The sequence below is a fragment of the Aulonocara stuartgranti genome, assembly GCF_965226115.1.
Source record: "Aulonocara stuartgranti genome assembly, chromosome: 3".
Lineage (NCBI taxonomy): Eukaryota > Metazoa > Chordata > Actinopteri > Cichliformes > Cichlidae > Aulonocara > Aulonocara stuartgranti.
The window spans coordinates 6,966,157-6,983,104 of NC_138941.1; the positions used below are offsets into that span (position 1 = coordinate 6,966,157).

The 16,948-nt window shown below is 41.2% G+C and overlaps 1 protein-coding gene and 1 long non-coding RNA gene across 2 annotated transcripts in view; one reads left to right on the plus strand and one right to left on the minus strand.

Annotated features, from left to right (window-relative positions):
- Nucleotides 1-16,948, minus strand: part of LOC309702355 (uncharacterized protein) — a 249,516-nt gene that overhangs the window by 127,519 nt on the left and 105,049 nt on the right. The window lies entirely within an intron of this gene.
- On the plus strand, nucleotides 3,285-5,645 carry LOC309702439. The gene is made up of 4 exons (XR_014275480.1): nucleotides 3,285-3,382; nucleotides 3,672-4,254; nucleotides 4,344-4,437; nucleotides 4,776-5,645. It is a non-coding gene; the product is annotated as an uncharacterized lncRNA (long non-coding RNA).

The window sequence follows — 16,948 nt, forward strand, 5'->3', positions numbered from 1 at the left end:
TGAGGTCCTTAGAAGTTACCCTGGGTTTTTCTGTCACCCTGCTAGATGTTACACACCTTGTTATTGGACTGATTTCTACTGCTGGACTACTCCTGCGGAGAGTAACAATACTCTTACTAATTAGCTCCCTTTCACACCTTTGGGGATATTTATTTTTGTGTTTGCAGCGCTGTGAGCCAGAACAGCGAGAGAAAAATCTGCAACAGTGACGAGCCGAATGCTTACGTGAATCGCAGCAGCTGCACATGTGCTACGCTGAATTAGAGGATATCTTTGCTCTGGATTTCTATTTCTACTTTTTCATTTCTATATGATTCTTCTTGCATCTAAACAAAGATGATTCAATTTGCTAAATGTTGATGGCTCTTCGTGCTCAGGTGTAAATGAGACGTAATATTTGCTCTTGGTTTGGTTCTCCTGTACAGAACCTTGCAGTACAACAGAAACCTAAAAACATTATTTGTAGTTGTTATTCTTAGTTGTTCTGCTGCCTAAATACCACAGGGTCTGATTATGAAGTTATTGAGCTGCACATACTTTACGACCTGCTTAAGTTCGAGGTCACAGCGTCTGTAGAGCAGCTGGAACATAATGAAGTCTACAAGGTTAAAGTTTTCTCTTCAGTTATTGTTCTTTCTGCTGCTTGGTTTGATGGATCTGAGAGCTTTTGTTTTTATTATTGTTATTATAATTATCATTAATATTTTACTCTCTAGAAGCTTTAAAATAGTGTTTGTGTTTGAAAAAATTGATTTAAGAATTGAACAGAAACATCTGTCCTTCTGAAAATCGTCCAAAGGCACGGAGACAAAGTCAAAGGATGCAACCTGTAACTTTCTCTTCCTTCATGTCAGGACCATCATCCATGATTTATATAAAATGCATATAGCAACAGTAGCACTTTAGTTTGGACTTTATGATTTCTGTAACTGGAAAATATTATTTTGTTTAAAGACAGAAGTGACCGCATAGTTGCAACATCAAAGGGAAATATTAATTAATTAGCATCAAGTATATTTGTTGCTTAAGCGTTTGCACTATAACTTAAGTAGGATTATAACTTTTAAGGAAGGAAAGATTTCAGATATTTAGTTCACTGTTTCAGTTATTTTATATGAAATTAAAACATTTACGTTGGTCAAATATGATGCTCTAAATCAAATAAAAGTTTGAAAATAAATGATGTATTTTTAAATGCTGCAACAAATGTTCACAAAAAGTAACTATAATTAAAACCAGTTAAACAAAATCAAATGTTTGAATCATGCTTAACCAAATGCCAGGCTGGAGAGCTGAACCTAAAGTATACGTAGAAAGATTTCAACATCTGAGCAGTTTTTAATGTTTTTATCACATATAAATGTCACAGCAGTGGGTCCTGGCCCAATGCTTTGTGTTTTTGCTTTTCTTTGACTCTTGTTTTTCTTGGTTTTTGTTCTTCTTATTTATCAGGCTCTCAGTAATCTTAGTTCTCCCTCCCTCAGTGTTCATTTCAGCCTGTGTTTAGTTTCTGTTCCCGTGTCCCACGTTTCATCGTTTCATGTCGAGTCAGCCCTGTCTCTCTGTTTCCTGTGTCTCCCCAGTCAGCCCCGCCTCCCTCGGGCACTCATGTGTGATACAGAGTAATAAACCTGACTACATTTGCTACACTCTCTTTATTACCTGTTACTTTAAAATTCATACACTAATTATGTCTGTCCATCTCTCTAATGTGAAGGTCAAAGGTCAACATCCCAGTGACATAAGAATAATCCCAAAGGGGCAAAGGCAGCGGTTAATTTAGCACATTTAGCATTAAGGGTACAGCAAGGATATACTTTTACTTATTGTGGCAGGGGTGTGGTCTCTGGCCTGCTGCAGTGGAGGCTGGTGGTGGGACGTTGGACGGCACAGGTGAGGGTGATGGAGCTCATGACTCTCCCCTTTATAGTGACGGAGGAGACTGGCGTGGGGGAAGCGTGTAGTGGAGGAAGCCGAGGAGAGAGCTGGTTTCTGGCTACAAAGACGGCGTCAAACCAGAAAAGATTGCTTGTGGTCAAATGTCAAAGGAGCTTGCAAAGAAAAGCGTCTGGACTTCTTTAAGTTACTTGAAGACGTTTCACCTCTCATCCGAGAAGCTTCTTCAGTTCTAAGGTCAAATGGTGGAGAGTCCCAGATATAAACCTAGTGGGAGTTTCCCCCCACAGAGGGACAAAAGGACCCCCTGATGATCCTCTAATCGCCTGAGCCAAGGTGTGAAACTGGGTGTGGGCCCCAATCAGCCAGAGTTTCGGGTGTGTTCATTGTGAAACCTGGCCCCACCTTATCATGTGATTTCCTGAGGTCAGATGGCCCAGGATGTGAGTGGGCGTTAAGGCGTCTGGGAAGGATCTCAAAACTGGATTATAGATGGCAGAGAGTTGGTGTCGTAAACCCCGCCTCTGTTCAAAGATGGTCGCTCACAGTGGACATAGATGGCTTCTTTCACTCCTCTTTCAAACCATCTGTCCTCTCTGTCCAAAATGTGAACATTGGCATCCTCAAAAGAGTGACCTTTATCCTTAAGATGCAGATGGACTGCTGAGTCTTGTCCTGTGGAGGTGGCTCTTCTGTGTTGTGCCATGCGCTTGTGAAGTGGCTGTTTGGTCTCTCCAATGTAGAGGTCTGGTCATCCCTCGCTGCACTGTACAGCACACACCACATTGTTAAGTCTGTGTTTTGGAGTTTTGTCTTTCGGGTGAACCAGTTTGTGTCTGAGCGTGTTGCTGGGTCTGAAATGCACCGGGATGTCATGCTTGGAGAAAACTCTCCTGAGTTTTTCTGATACACCGGCTACATAGGGGATGACAATGTTGTTGCGTCTGTCCTTCTTATCCTCCCTCGCTGGTGTCTGATCTTCTTTTCTGTGCCTCTTTTCTGACTTTAAAGTCAGCAAAGAGGCTCCTTTGACTATGATGACCTGGATGACTGAGAACCTTCACAGACACTTGTGGTCAAATAATGTGTCAATCACCTGTGAATCAAACTGTGTGTGGCTCAGTTCATGTCACAGTGTTGTTTAGTATATCTTCACTTGTCTCACTCTCCTTCTGTTCTGTCCATCAGGACGATCCTCAGCGCTTACAAAGATCCTCCATCGATGTTGTAACTGTTGGCATGATGACATTGTATATAATTTGGATTATTTCTTTATCTTGTCAAGATCCATGTCATGATTTTAAATTGTTTAAGCTGTACATTACTGTTTGTTTTTTGTAGTCAACGTTTTGGTGCTTTGTGCTTTTATTTTGAAAGTCAAGTTCGCTTACAAGTTGCGCTAGTTTCCTTTTTGGGTAGAACGAAGAAAACACCAGCGCTGTTTTCTTCGTTCACCAGCGCTCGCTACACCTCCATCTACCAGAAGGTGAGTGTACTCCTTTGTACTCAGATTAACATTTTATTTCTTAAAATACATTTTCATATATGAGCTTTCTATTATTTCATGGCCATTTAATCAATATTAAAATTACAAGCATATCAACAAAGGTGAAGCTGGTTTTTTCCACTTGCTGTCACACAGTCATGGAGGAATACAATAAATACATAATCAGTCATAGATCCTGAACAATGACATTAAAAGAAAGTCTGTGGCTCTAAAAACTAAACAGTATAAAGACATGCTCCAAGCTGCTGTTTCTCTCCTCCTCCTCTAGGTTTTCCACTGTCGGCCATCCAGCGATGCTGGAGGGCTACCTGGCCAATGCTGGCCTACACAAAGAGGTCCCGGCTCGGAGGAGCTGAAGAAGATCCTTGCCTTCCTCGTCAGTTTCCTCTTCAGTTCCTATCCCAACAAAACCTTCTTGCACCTATTAGCTCCAAAGAGGCTATGGTGCCCGTGGAGGTCTGGACCTGAGGCCTGTGCTCATCACGTGGATAGAAAACACTCTGACACCATTCTGGAGGTCTGATGGGACTCTGACCAAAACACAGATGAAATAAAACTTGTGGCTGGAGCTTTTAAAATTACTTTTTCACCTCATAGATTAATGCTCATGATTGCATGTTAGCAAGACAGCATCTCCCCAAGGTGAAACTCTCAGGAGACATTTACTCTTAAACTGTAATCTGGTTGAGACTACTTGAGGAGATCTTAGTAGCGAGTATGTGGATTTAGTCTCTTCACCAACAGCAGACAGACCCATGCCAAGAAAGCAGACATGTTCTCAAAGAAAGCCGAGAGCAGAGATTGGAAAAAGCTAAAAAGAAAAAGCTGCAGCTTCAGACGACTATCTGCCTGTAAGGCTGAAAAAGTCCAGTTACGCTCTATTTTGGAAAAGCTCCCAGTTTTGGTAACCTGGACTTTTATTTCCCCTCTTCTGCTACAGATGTTGACTGTGACCTCAGAGGCCAACTGGACCACACAGCTGCAGCAGGAGTGAGGGAGAGGAGTCTTCATCCAGCTTCAAAGAAAACATCCAGGTAAAGTGACGTGGATCAGCGGATAAAGCCGTCTCCACTTTCAAAGGAGATCCTCTGAGAGAGAGACTCTCTGAGCCATTTTAGCCTCAAATTATAGGACTTTATAGTACAGCAACACTTTTAAAGGACAAAAATAAGATAAACTGTGACTGTAATACAAACAAAGTATTGCATGTGTTTTTAAAAGTGTTCCTCCGATGGGCAGGATATCACTATTAGACTGTCCCACCAGCCAACTTCAACAAGAGACCACAGCAGCATTCAGTGATCAGCACAGATGTTCCTCTAACACTCAGCATCTGATCCCTGTTGGTCTGTGTGCTTCTGCTTTTGCTCAGTTAGAAACCCTGCAGCAACCCGACCCAAAACTGTGTCTTCTTGTTGGCCTCAACGTTGAAGTGTCAAACGTCCAACATCTGGAAAGGAAACCACGCCAGTGTACTGTGATGTTTCACCAACATGTGGCAGACGCTGGTCCTGCCTTTCATGCTGACATCAGCAGAGAGCCCCGCCTACCTCAAAGCCTCCCCTGTCATGTATTGATCAGGATGATTATGAAGATGAGCGAGTGCAAATAAGACTGTAAAAGTCCACGAGCAGAATGTTTGGATGCTTTCTAATGATTCATGAATATCATGAGAGTGTTTGTGTGTTTTGTCTTTTCTTTGCTGACGTTTGTTACTAACAAAGACAATTTACGCTCTGTGTGTGTTTTCATCCTTACCAGCCGCACTCTAACTGCAATGAAGGAAACAAACTGTAGAAATGGTCGACTCAGTGACTTCATAAAATATTGAAGTGGTTCAGGTAGAGCCAGTTTTTAAATGACCATGAACACTGAGCGTATTGTATCTGTACAGCATGTTTTTCTATTAGACAGATTTGTAACAGAGGCCTTGCTCTCAGTAAGTTTGAAATCCTTTTCTGATTTCTTTTGTAATCTCTGATCTTTGTGTATCCTGCTCAGTTTGCGTGCTGCCTGTAGGAGTTTCTGTCTTTGTATTTGAAGAGAATTCATTGAATATACTCAGCTGCTTCCCTTTGGTGCCTCACACATCACTGAAGTTTTTCAGTGTCCAGTTATTTGTTTTTAATAGCTGTTTGAATTCTCTGTATGTTTGACCCTGTAGACTGTTTAATGGACTGCTCGTCTTCCTGTTTGTAACCACTGCCTGTTTAGGACTAAAGATTTGGATTTTTGACTTTAACACAGCCTCTGCGTGTCGTCCCTTTGTGTCCTCGTCCTCTGTGTCACAGATGTTTCCATGATAATAACACAGCTTTCCCACAGTGGCTTGCAGCAGCATTTATTCACAGCACATTTGAGAAAGGTTCAGATTAACTCGATGAGTTTATATTCAGAATGATTCTGACAGTGGGCCACTGTGAATTGTGATCTTTCATCAGGTCAGTGTTTAAGTTCAGTATTTCAAAGCAGGAGCTATGAACAGTCATCATGTTGGCATTAGAATTATTATTATTAATCATTATTAATAATGTCGTTACTCATGTATAACTTTGATTAGTATACATGAATTTTATCAATAGTAAAAATAATGAATAATTCATGTATAACTTTTATTGTGTTTTGTATATTAATTATATTTAAATAGAGATGTTGACCCTGTCTCTACAGTAGCATCAGTGTAACATACATTATTGGTCCAAGCTGTCATAAATGGGGAGCCTGATCCTTTATTATGAAAACATGACGAGTATTTTTCTTGTCAGTTGGGAAGAAGTTGGTCTTTTTTTCCTTCTTTTTGCTCAGTTTGTCTTTTCTTTGATAATTGAAACTCTGATCAAACCTACTCATGTTCACAGCATGTAATAGCAGCTGACAGTCCGTGGCATTGTTGTTTGTAGAGGTGCAGTGTAGTGGGAGCATAAATCAAAAGAAAACAGTAACATTTATGTAATAAAACATCTGAATGAAAATGAACAGGCCCTTTATGAACTTCAAAGGGATCTGAAAACAACACTTTTTAAAAGAGTATCTTGGGGTGTAGGTGGTCAAAATAGAAAACTGAGCTGAGACTCTAAGTTCAATCCATCCATTTGTTTTTACTTAGGAGGAAGAAATGTCAGGCTGGTGCAGGCTGGTTAGGTGCATGTGGTTATCTTTACCTAAATGAGTTCACTTTGTGGCTGCCAGGTTGGGCAGAAGTACCTGTCCCCTGTTAGGCTTAGCAAGGTTCTCCAGGAGTTTCTCCATGGGTAGAGCTTCTAGCTCCTGCAGCACATCTGTGGCCGTGCAGGCTGCCACTTTCTTGGTTGCTCTTTTTACCCCACTGGTGGATGAGCTGCAATGGTCTCCATTTGTCCCATATGTGTTTACTTCTTCTTCTTCTTTTGCATATTAAACACATTATTCTGTTTCTATGTATTTGCTATGATTTGCTATTTGTTAAGTAACATTGCTTCACTCACTATGCCGGGTTTGTGTGTGGAAGCATTCAGTTGCTGGCAAATCAAACATTCTGCAAATGAAGCTGAATACTCAGTTACATGTTTCTTTACATTTTATTATGTTACAGATTAAGTCATTTGTTCTTACTTTGTTTGTCTTTTCAGTCTTCATGAGGGTCAGGTGTGGGGAAACGCCCGCCCGGCATTTCCTCATTTTAAAGTCCTGCTGATGTCACACATGACATCAGGAGGTCAAACCAAGTGGAGGGGTTTGTTTGTCCATAGAGATGCTTCCTTTTGTTTGTTTTAAGGTTTAAATGGATTTGTTGAATGTGTTTCTTTTCATCAATACTGCCATTTAGTTGTGTAAATGTGCATGTTAGAAGTGTGAAGAGGTTTTGTGTTTAGAAATTGTTAGCAGAGCTGCCCTGTGCAGCATTTATGGCATAATACTTTTAAGGGAGAATAAAAAGTCGACACATACATCTCATTCCTGACGGAGGACTCTACCACAACCCCTCTCCAGTCCATTCACAGAGTCATTGCATGATAAGACATGGATAGGATATGGGCGGGGCCTTTTACCGTCATTTTATTAAGGCACAAAGTACAAACACCTGTGGACACATAATCCAACACCCCCACTTGTACACAGGTTGGGGGGAAAAACAATCCTCCAAAAAAAACATCTTATATTCCAAACACGAATCCAGAGAATTTGTCTAACTTAGACTTTGAGACTGGTTTCGTCATCATATCTGCTACCATTGACTCAGTTGGACAGTAATCAATGAGCACTTTTCTTTCATGTACAGCTGACCTTATAAAATGATATTTCACATCAATGTGTTTACGTCTTTGTCTGTTCACTGGATTCTTTGACAAAGCGATTGTTCCCTGATTGTCCTCCAAAATCATAGGTATTTCATACTCAAACTCATCAAGATCTTGAATCAAATAAGTCAAATACATACATTCCTGAATTGTTGCTGCTAATGCCATGTATTCGGCTTCACAAGTTGATAATGCTGTAGTTGTCTGCTTTTTGGTTTTCCATGATGGTAAATGGCCTGCATTTGTATAGCGCTTTTCTAGTCCATAGGACCCCAAAGCGCTTTACACTACATTCAGTCATTCACCCATTCACACACACTGGCGATAGCAAGCTACATTGTAGCCACAGCTGCCCTGGGGCGCACTGACAGAGGCGAGGCTGCCGGACACAGGCGCCACCGGGCCCTCTGACCACCACCAGTAGGAAAACACGGGGTTAGTATCTTGCCCAAGGATATTTGGCATGCAGCCAGGGTGCAGCCTGGGATCGAACCACCGACCTTCTGATTAGTGGCTGACCTGCTCTGCCACCTGAGCTACAGCCACCCCTGATATCAAAGGACCATTTTCATTTAGGCTTACACAATAACCTGTCATACTGCGTCTATCAGAAACATCGGATGCCCAATCTGCATCACTGTATGCTTGTAGACCCAGTTTTCCACTTGAACATTTCCTAAAACACAGTTCTCTCCCTCGACTACCTTTTAAATACCTCAAAACATGTTTCACTGCTGTCCAATCATCAACAGTTGGCGCATTGAAATGTTGTGACAGTTTGCTGACAACATAGCTTAAATCAGGTCGCGTACAATGGCTCAGATAGATAAGACATCCTACCGCTTCACGATATCTCCTCACATCTGGTAATGTCTCGAATTTATCAGAATGAGTCCATTTCTGTTCACAGGGTGTTAACCGTGGCTTACAGTTTTGCATGTTAAATCTCTTTAAAATGTTCTCAATATATACTTTCTGTGACATTGTGACACATTCTTTTTCTTGAAGAAAATCTATTCCTAGAAAATGGTTAAGTTTCCCCAGATCTTTCATTTGGAATTTAGAAGAGAGCATTTCTTTCACGCCTGAAAGCACATTTTCATTGTTAGCTGCAATGAGTAAATCATCCACCCACACTATGATGATTACCTTTTCACTTTCAGTCTCTTTTGAATACACGCAATGATCAGCAATATTTTGTCTAAATCCACAATTGCTTAAATAGTCATGTAAGGTTTGATTCCAGTTACGACCCGATTGCTTCAGCCCATAAAGTGATTTCTTTAGTCTGTACACCAGTTTATTAGTCTCACTTGATTCTATCTCAAAACCTTCTGGTTGTTGTATATATATTTCTTCATTTATTGGTGCATGTAAATAGGCGGTTTTTACATCCATCTGGTGAACCAACATATCATCCTGAACCACTTTCTGCATCAAAACTCTCACACTCGATAAATTAGCAGTCGGTGAAAAAGTCTCCTCATAATCAACTCCTTTTGTTTGACTAAAACCTTAAGCCACAAATCGAGCTTTATATCTGTCTGATCCGTCTGAGTTCTTTTTAACGGCATAAACCCATTTACCCCCCACTGCTTTCTTTCCCTCTGGTAAGGTGGTTAAAGTAAATGTGTCATTCTCCTTAAGGGATTGGATTTCTTCATTCATCGCTCTTTCCCATTCTTTTGACTCACTTGACACAATAGCTTCGCTAAATGATGTGGGTATTTCACACAACAATCTGTAGCAATAATCAACACTGGTTTGCATCTGTTCATTTTCACACTCTTTCACATCCGTGATATAATCACTCAAATAATCAGGTCTCTTTCTGATTCTGGATGGATAACGTGTAGCTCCAGCATCTACTTTATCATCAGTTTTAACCTCAGACTCAGTTTGACTGCTTTCACTACCATCCTGAACATCCTCATCCTTCGTCTGTTTGGACCCACCATCTTTTCTGGATTCATAAACCTCATCTTCATACATCTGATCACTCTGTGTTTGTTGATCCATTGTCACGGGATTTAGTATTTTTATCAATCTGTGCTTTTCAACTTTCCCGGTTTTTGGGAAATAGATCAAATATGCTGGACTGTTTTTGTCATATCTCAAGAAAACACCTTTGTCGCATCTTGGATCCAGTTTTCCCCTATTTTGTTTATAAGCATAGCACAATGATCCGAATTTTTTCATTCTAGAAAGATCAGGTCTTTTTCCAGTTAACATCTTATACGCTGTCTGACCTGTGCATTTATTAAAACACCGGTTCCGAATCACTCCCGCGGTTTGTACTGCATATGGCCATAAAGACTTTGGCAATTCGCTCTCAACTAACATGCATCTCGCCATGTCAAAAAGTGTACGCCAGTTCCTCTCTGCTGTTCCATTTTGATGAGGCGAATATGGCGCCGAAGTTTCCTGCCTAATGCCGTGTCTACTTAACAAATCTCTGAACTGTCTGCTTGTAAATTCAGTTCCATTATCAGAACGAATGCACTTGATTTTCCCATATGACGCCACCTCTGCAATAAATCTTTCAGTTGCTTGAGTTGTATCACTTTTGTGTTTCAGATTATATACAAATGTTGCACCTGAATAATCATCAACAAACGACAAAACATACTTAAACCCTTCTTTAGAGTTTGGCGTAATCGGACCAGCTAAATCCGTATGTACCAACTCTAATGCTGTCCTGGCCTTTTCATCGGGTTCTCGGTTCCTAGTTTGGATAAACTTCCCTTGTATACAGGCTTCACATTGCATATTTTTGTTGATTTTACCCTTAATGTCCATTCCATCGACGACATTTTGCAAATTTTGAACATCCTCATAATTACAGTGTCCTAGAATTTCATGCCACGTTTGCATATCAAAACATCCATTACATTTCTCCTCAAACTCTTGCACAGTATTTATAAAGAACAGTCTCTCATGTTCACATATAGGGAATTTTGTTCCATCAACATGTTTAAGAAAACTGTCCCCGTGTTTGAAAACCACAGTGGCTCCGTTACTAGTAGCTGCTTTTACTGACAAAATGTCCTGTGGAAACGATGGAATGTAGAGTGCTTGTTTCAATGTTACCTTGTGACTTCGTCCTTTACTGTCAATCATACTTACCTCAGCATCTCCTCGCCGCTTTGCAGCTCCTCTGCTCCACCTTCCGTCAGCCAACTCTACACAATGAGCCTCGGGTCGAAATGTGTCATCAAAAGTCTTAAAACTCTCGATCTTCGTAAAGATATGTGACGTCGCTCCCGTATCCACCAGTAGCTGATTGTTCAGCATCTCCCGGCCGCCGTCCGGGACCCTCTGGGGTTCGGAGCCAGTCTTGAACGCGTAGTCCTTCTCCATAACCCCTCTCGCTTCATCCCGTCTCAGCTTCCTTCTACAGGTCGCATCTTTGTGTGTACTACTCCAGCAAAAACTGCACCATACTCTGGATCGGCACGTTCTTGCAGTGTGTCCCTTTAGTCCACATTTAAAACACACAGTCTCATTATTCTTTGATCTTCGGTCGTCTGCTCGCCAAAAAGTAGAATCCTGATCTAATTGCACTTTTGTCCTCATTACGTTATCATCTGTTACAGCCGCACGCATTCTCTCGGTTTCTTCATAACTTCTGAGTTTTACTTTAAACTCTGAGAATGTGATTTTTGCTTCGCTCTGTGTAACGTGCACAATCAGGGGTTTAAATGTCTCTGGTAGTCCTTTTATTATCATTGCGATCAGAAGTCCATCAGTTAATTGCTCACCCGCATTTTTCAACGCTGTGATAATTGCTTCTGCTCGGATAATATAGTCCGTCACACTTTCATTCCTTTCATATGTGAGAGAAGTAAGTTCGGTGTACAGACTTATAATCCGTGGCTTGCCCACTCCTGCATAATGACCTCTCAAAATTCTTAGAGCTTTCCGTCCGTCATCAACTGCATCTCTCATAACTAACGATAAACTTTTGTCATCTAGAAAGTGTATCAACTCTGCATATGCTTCTGCATTTTTGTCATCATCTTCACCTTCGGCTTCTCCATCACCCTCAGCCTTCAAGATGACATCTTTCAAACCTTGTAGTCTGAGATGACCAAGGAACTTTGTTTCCCATATCTCATATTTCCTTTCATCTCCATCAAACTGCAAACAGGAATATCGACTGCCCGACTCTGCCGTGCGTCTGCTCATGATGCACAAAAACGCTTACTCACTCAATCGTGCCAAACTTTTAACACCTGCCGGTATCTTGCGGTTTCAGGAAACGCTGCCCTTCCTTTGGCAGTTACAGGACCTCCTCTTTACTGCTGTCTGGGCCCATAACCTGTTAGCAGAGCTGCCCTGTGCAGCATTTATGGCATAATACTTTTAAGGGAGAATAAAAAGTCGACACATACATCTCATTCCTGACGGAGGACTGTACCACAACCCCTCTCCAGTCCATTCACAGAGTCATTGCATGATAAGACATGGATAGGATATGGGCGGGGCCTTTTACCGTCATTTTATTAAGGCACAAAGTACAAACACCTGTGGACACATAATCCAACAGAAATGTATAGAAACCAATCATTTCCTGACAGCATGTCTGATGGAAATAAGTGCAGATTATGTATGAAGTCTAACTGCACACAGTAACTGTGTTACAATAAGGACTTAACAGCGCCCTCTGCTGGAGTGTTTCAGTACTGCGTTAACTAGAATACACCACCTCCTCCTCACACCACCTGCTACAGCTCTACTCTTCTATGACTACAGTCATCCACAGCACTGATGTGAGGTCACATGGTTCATATGTAAGGAGCACAGCTGACCTCAGGTCAGTTTAATGACTGTGAGCAGCAGCTGTGTTATTGTCACTGTGACAGGGAGACACTCTCAGACACAGCGCTCATGTCAGCTTGTTCTCATGCAGGAGGATCAGGAGCTCCATGTTTGTCTTTCTGTTTGAATCATGATGTGTTTGTGCCATCAGAGTCTGTCATGAGTACTCAGGGTTTCACAGCAGCTCTTCTGGATGCTGACGAGGACTCCAACCTCATGTTTCACCTCTCTGAGCTTCTGATGTCTGTGAACACTCGTGTTTCTTCTCTGGGCTCATCTGGACAAAAACACCTTTCTGTGTTTGGCTGCAGCCTCATTCTGACTGACAGGAAGTGTGTTATCCATGAGCTGCACTTCTGTGAGGAAGTTTCCTGCTGTGTTTCCTGTCTGTGGACAAACACGAGTGTTCCAGCTGAGGACTTGGTTCCTTCCACCTGTCCATACAGGACATCACGCTGTCTGCAGCTCTGTAAATGCAGCTCCAGGTCCTTCCACGTGCTGCTCTGTATTTGTGCAGTTTGTAGTGTGTCCTGGGAAACGTAGCACACATGGTGTTCTTCTGCTGTTTCCTCCTTTCACTGAGTGTGAAACACTGACGCTGTGCTGTTGTTCACAGAGGGGAGCTGATTCTAGCTGCAGCTGGACTCTGTCATCTAACTGAATGTGTTGGTGCTGATCACGGGGCTCTGAGGGGGGAGCAGCAGGAGGACTCTGGATGCTGACGTCAGTGTATCTGTGGAAGCTCCCACAGCGTGTCTGTCATTCAATATTGTGCTGTATATTGTATCTATGCAAAGATGAACAGACTGTGTGTTCACTGGTCTCTGTGCTGCAGCTCTGATGTCATCATCACTCCCTCCTCCACCCTCAGCAGTCCCAGCATGCTGCTGTGGTGCACCCCACCCTCACTCTACACCTGAGCCACAGACCACACCCTCCACCTCAATATACACCACAGTTTTCTCTGCTGTGGAAATGAGATCAGGAGGAAATCATCATTATTATTATTTAATAAACGCTCACATTAATGTGGGCTTATTTGTTTCATATTAGAAACATTAGTTGAGTGTTTTTAGTATAAAATGGTCAAAGTCCCTCTTTTTGCTCCTCCCCTCACCTGTGGATGGACGGTGCTGTTACCGTGGTGACAGCTTGGATGTGTTTCAGTCCTGCCTGGTTATCACTGCAGGAATCTTTACTTTCACATTTATTACAGGTAATAACTCTGATTTTTCTGTGTATTATGAACTAAATGTATCCTGATACACACAGAGATGGATGAGCAGAGGTCACATGATGAAAGAACAAACATGGAGTCTTTGATTTATTTAGATATTTATTGATGAATGCAAACAAACCTGACACTGAACCATCGTCCAGCAGAACAAACCTGATCACATGACCTGCTGACCCAAACAGTGAAAAGCTCCATGGCAACAACAACAAACAGCCTCACATATGTTAACAGAGGCTGTTAGAAGCACAGAGTCTTTACAGTCTTTCTCCTGTTTGGACACAGATCTCTGCACATCTTCATCACAGTTACTCACAGACGTGCAGAGTGTGTGGATATCAAAGCTAAGTTTCCACCATGTTTGTAGTCTGTACTGGGACTCATGGAGCATCTCTCTATGAGCACTCAGTGCTTTAAACAGTGAGTCCCAGTTTAACCAGCAGCCTTCACACCACACATCACACAGACATGGAAACTTCAAACCTCAGACTGAAGACACCATCAGAAATAAACAGATTGTGATGAAGATGAAGAACTGGACCAGTTTGCTGTGGTTTCTTCTGTTCCTGTCAGAAATAAGAGTCTGGCAGCACTTTGCTCTCCTTCCACATGTTTAAGGAGGAAGTGAAGAAGAGCGAGTGAGTCGTCTTCCTCTGTGGGCCCAACATCAGGCAGCAGCCACGTATTTTTAAAAACCCAGCACACTGCTTCAGAAACACTGAGTCCAGGTGACCAGAGTCATGTGATCAGTGAGGTCTTCACTCAGGACGTCACAGCTTCAGGACCTGATTCAGAGGTTTATAAGGATCATTGGTGCTGATGTTGTGTGAGAGCTGGTGAACCATGGGGAACATAAATAACAACCAGGCCATCAGCAGTTCTACCCCCAGCTCTAAAACCTACATAATACACTATACATATAGTTATTGTTAAGGTTCAAATATTGAGGAAGGAGAGTACAAACAACCAGGTCCAGAAGAGCTTGGTCAAACAATTGATTTTAATGAACACAGGCGTGGGGGGACCAGCGCCGTACGCAGACAGCGCTGATCTCCGACTAATCAAAGCATAAACAGATATTTTATACCATCGGGGTTTGAATTTAATGACACCCCTTCAACGTCACACAGATACATACATACATACGTCAAATCAAAACCACAATGACTTTTAACACAGTTTGAAAAGAACATTGTCTCTATCTTCATGGCAGATGTTTCCTGTCAACCTTTTGACTGCCGCTTCTCCAAAACCACAGACCATGCTCTGCAGTAAGATACCACTTCTGCCCACGAACAAAAATCTCATCACTGAATTTACTATTAAACTCTGGTGGACAATAATGAAGAAATATAGAATTACAGAAGATTGTAAATTGCTGATTTGGCCTGCATACTCTCGAAAATTCCAAAGTGGACAATGGGATAGCACATTTTTAAGATGGGTCAATAAAGGAATTACAGCAATGTGTACATTAATAGATGGGACAACATTTAAATCTTTTGAGAATCTACAGAAACAATTCGGATTGGATAAATCAGATTTATTTAGGTACTTTCAATTAAGACACTTTTACAATACAGAAATTAGAAAGAAGCTCTCGAGAGAAAGAAATCGTATAATAGGAACAATAACAGGTGCATATAAAAATCTTCCATCAGGAATTCTGTCGAAATTATATGATGGCCTACAAAATTCGAATAGGAATGAAACATTATATATTAAACAAAAGTGGGAATCGGAACTACAAATTGAGTTGTCAGAGGATGATTGGCGATCCTTATGTCTCACACAGCATAACTCCACTAGCTCTAGACGATGGAGAGAATATGGCTGGAAAAATGTGATTAGGTTTTTTATTACTCCGTATATCAAAAGCAAGCAGTTGAAAACACCCCAACAATGCTGGAGATTATGTGGAGACTGGAACGCCAATCACTCACATGTGTTTTGGAAGTGTAAATATATTAAATCATATTGGGAAAGAATTGCGGCAACAATGACGAAGGTGCTGGGGTATGAAGTACTGTGTGAGGCACGAGTAATGTATTTTGGAATATGGGAAAATGTAAAAAAGGAGGACTGGTATTTGTTTAAGATTATGTTGTTGTCAAGCAAAAAGGTGATAACAAAGAATTGGCTGAAAAGCGATCCTTTAAAACTGGAAGACTGGATGGACGTAATCGAGGACATATATACAATGGAAAAAATGACTTACACTCTGAGACTGAAATCTGACAAACACCGAAAACAGTGGACAAAATGGATAATTTATAAGTCTCAGTCAGCCTTATAGGGCGGGACCTCTCGTGGTTTTTTTTTTTTTTTTTTTTTTTTTTTGTGTGTTTGTTGTTGTGTTATTATTATTATTGTCTTGTCCGTATGTAATATAAAGGAAAAACTACAAAATAAAGAGTTAAAAAAAAAAAAAAAAAAGATACCACTTCTGCACGCCCGCAGTTGCAAGCAAACATGATTAACCTCTCACCTATAACTGAATGTATCTACTATGTGTGTGTGTGTCACGACCTCACTTGGCACTCTGTGTCACCTCTCACCTACTAACGCTCGCAGTCAAACAGAGGCCACTCTCAAATGTGTCAGCAGTTTACTAAAACTATATATGTAGTATATTGAATAAATGTTTTAATCAAGAACCTCTACTAGAAGCTTAATAAAAGAATATAAAAGTATAAAAGATAATAATGAACAACCTGGTTATTCAAATAGTATCATCCAAACAGCTCCTCAGAATAAGCTGCACTTACACTCTGCTTTTAGTTTCACTTTTGCAAAAGCACGCTCTGCAAACCTGCAGTTTCCTGTCAAGACTTTGCACAGAGTGGACTCAGAATCAACAGAATCAGCCCATACACACTTAAGATTATAACAAGCATTCAAAAGCATTTAAGATCATAGATTCAACTCAACAGTTTAAAGTGGTTATAACTGCACCTGTAGTAAAGGCTAATTGGGTACCAAAATGTTTAAACATCTGAATGCAATATCAATGCTGTAGATTATATTATTAATGCAATGGTAATGATGATGATTATTAACAGTAGCAACAAAATAATTTCCCTGATCTCCACATTATATAGGTTATAGTATGTTATATATAAACGTAGCTGAAGCAGTTTCATTTGTAGCTTCACGCTGCACTTCACATGTTTGTCCACCAGATGGCAGCACAGAGGCCTGTGTTGGAAAGCT